This window comes from Tupaia chinensis, unplaced genomic scaffold (genome assembly GCF_000334495.1).
Source record: "Tupaia chinensis unplaced genomic scaffold, TupChi_1.0 Scaffold000407_4, whole genome shotgun sequence".
NCBI lineage: Eukaryota > Metazoa > Chordata > Mammalia > Scandentia > Tupaiidae > Tupaia > Tupaia belangeri.
Genome location: NW_006159912.1, coordinates 2,136,089 through 2,139,181, shown reverse-complemented (window position 1 = coordinate 2,139,181; position 3,093 = coordinate 2,136,089). Strand labels below are relative to the sequence as shown.

The 3,093-nt window shown below is 46.9% G+C and overlaps 1 pseudogene; it reads right to left on the bottom strand.

Moving 5' to 3' along the window:
- Nucleotides 1-420: 420 nt before the first annotated feature.
- Nucleotides 421-1,736, bottom strand: LOC102477175 (keratin, type II cytoskeletal 8 pseudogene; annotated as a pseudogene).
- Between the last annotated feature and the right edge of the window lie 1,357 nt (nt 1,737-3,093).

The following is a 3,093-nucleotide window of genomic DNA, read 5'->3' as shown; positions in this document are numbered from 1 at the left end:
GGCCCTTGGAGGTTGAGTGTCATGATCTATCCTGATGGCTGGAGGTCTCTATCCTCCCTTCTTTGGTTTGAGCAATTCCTAGGGAAAGGGCTACTAAATAATGCACCAAACCACAGGTTACCAAATGTCCTATAGAGACCTGAGCAGGAAGCCTGCCCACTTTCCTACCAAAATAGCCTAATCCCAGACAAAGAGGTATAGAATTTTTTTTCACACAGCAAGCTGAGGCTTTATTAGAAAATACAATTAAATTGATATTCAGCTGGAGGCATGGTCAAGAGAGGGAGTAGGCTCCCCAGGGTGGGATTCCAAACCTCCAGTATGTCTTTTGTTCCTTACACTCACAAGGTATGACTGCCTCTCCAACCTGAGGTAGCCACTAGAGGAGGGTAGGTGAGGAGGGCCTGCAGTGGTCGTTCACTAAAACAGGACATCAGAGGACTCAGACTTCAGCTTCTCATCACCCGTCTCAATCTTCTTTATAGCTACAGACTCGGTGGATCTGATGTCACCAAAGGAGCAGAACTGGAACCTCTGCCAAAGCTGGAGCTAGAGCCTCTACCAGAGTTGAAGCTGGATAAGAAGGAGTTCAAGCCATAGATGAGGACAACAGAACTTGTGAGGGTCCCATAGGCTGAGCTCAGCCCACCTTAGTACCCACTGTGGTCTTTGTATGGATACTTATGTTTTGCATCTCGGACTACAGTCAGATTTCCTCATCTTCCAGCAGCTCGCGGTAGGTGGCGATCTCGATGTCCAGAGACAGCTTGACGTTTAGGAGATCCTGGAAATCATGCAGCCTCCGTGCCGTGTTCTGCATGGCCCTCTGCCGGGCAGTGCCCAGCTCGGCCAGCTTGGTATTGGCATCCTTAATGGCCAGCTTCCCATGTGACTCAGTATGGGCAATGGCGGCCTCCAGGGAAGCTCTCTGGCCATTGAAGCCCTCAATCTTAGCCTGGAGTTGGCTACTGTTCCAGTTCTTCTTAGAGATCTTGGTTTTTGTGGTACATATTTCATCCCCATGCTTTCCAACCAGCATCAGCAGCTCCTCATATTTGATCTGGAACATGTCCTCAGCCTCAGCCTGGCTATGGTTGGTGATCTTCCTGTTCTCAGTGGGGACCTGGGCCACAATGCTATCCATGCACAGGGTTCGGCTGTTGTCCACAGAATTGTCTGGGATCTGGGACTGCAGCTTGTCCATCTTCAATTCAAAGACTTGCCTGAGGAAGTTGATCTCATCAGTCAGCCCTTCCAGGTGAGTCTCCAGGTCCATGTTGTTCTTGTAAGCATCATCCACAATCTTCTTGATGAGGAAGAATTCATTCTCCATCTCTGTGCTTGCTGATCCCATCCTGTACTTATTATTAAGGTCCTCCACCAGTCCCTGCCTGTAGCCAAGCTCCACCTCCAGTTGGTCCTGCCCCAGGGTGTCCTGCTGTGGAGCCAGTTGTTGATGTAGCTCTTGAATATGTTGTCCGTGTTGCTCCAAGACATCTTCTGCTGCAGGAGGTGCCACTTGGTCTCCAGGATTTTGTTCTGCTGTTCCAGGAACTGCACCTGGTTGATGAAGGAAGACCACTTGTGAGAGTCTTGATCTGCTCCTTCTCCTGTGTATGCACAGCCTAGATGTTGGGGTCTATCTCCATCCTCAGCGAGCTCAGGCTCTGGCTCACAGGAACAGCAGTGATGCCCCTGGAACCAAAAGCACCACCATAACCCAGGCCTAGCCTCATGCTGGCACTCAAGCCACCACAGAAGCTGCTATTACTGCCCACCTAGTAGAAGCTAATGCATGAGGTTGGTGCACTCGCATATGAGTGGCTACTAATGATGATCAGGGCACCAGAGGTGGACAGCTTGTAGGACTTCTGATGGACATGGGGTAACTGGAGTGGAGGCAGGCAGACAGAAGCAAGCAGAGATCTGAGAAGAAGCCAAGTAGCCATTTCTAAGTCGTGGTATAGAGATTTTAGGGACAAAGGAATTCACTCTCTTAGGTTTGCTGAAAATCACTGACAATAGGCTGATTAATAAGAAAAAATAAGCAGAAAAATTTATTTTCACATACACATATGTACACAGGAGCTTTCATATTGAAGAACAAAAGACATGGGAGAAGCTATCTGATCACGCTTAGGTTCAGTGAAATAGGAAGGCCACATAAGAGTGCAATTTGACAAAAAGGTATGGAGTTTGGTGGAGAAGGGAAGCCTAGCAAGATCTGTCTGTCTTGATACTTCTTGGCTTCCTGTGGAATATTCTTTCCTCCTAGAGAATGGAGGAGAGCCATTCTGGGATGGTGGCCTCATTACATATCATGGAAAGTAGGTCACATAATTTCTTTATACCCAGGAAAGGAGGGGGAAACTTAGAGTAATGTTCCAAGATGGAGCTGTGTAAGTAAAACAGTCTCCAGACTTCAAAGATGCTAAAAGACCAAAGGATGTGGCAGACAAGTCCAACTTATTATTAAGGGAACTTAGAGATGGAAGTGAGATCTTCTGTGTCTATAACATGATTATATATGCAACTTTTATGCCAAAGGCATCTGCTTATATAGCCAGTATTGGAGGGGGCTATGTGCAGAGCAGTGGGGGGTACATATAGGGTGGCATTTGAGGCATGTACAGACTCCACACATGTTTCCCCATATCTTAGCCATAATCAGGGTAGACTGCTCCTTAAGTAACCATAACAGGCTTGTTTACTCTAATACTTTGGTCTGCATCCAGCCTTGGAAACACAGTCATGAGGGCTTTGTAGTTAAATATCAGTCAAGATGGTGGATTAGCTTCAATATGGACTCGCTTTGGTTATGCCACAGGTAATATTTTTAAATTTTATGACTCACTTCAGGGAAAAAAGATTCTGGCTTGTATGAGTCTCCTTGGGGAAGGAGAAGTCTAGTTTCTATGGCTTGTCTTAGGGAAGAATAAGAGGCAAGAAAGAGGAGAAGGTCAGAAACCCTGCATCTGAAGCAACTTCTACGGTGTTCATTTTAAGGTATCATCTACATAGCCCCAAGAGTAAAACTCCACAGATGGTGAGAGGAAGGGGTGAGTGGAAGGTCTGCTTTGTCTGGCTGGACCT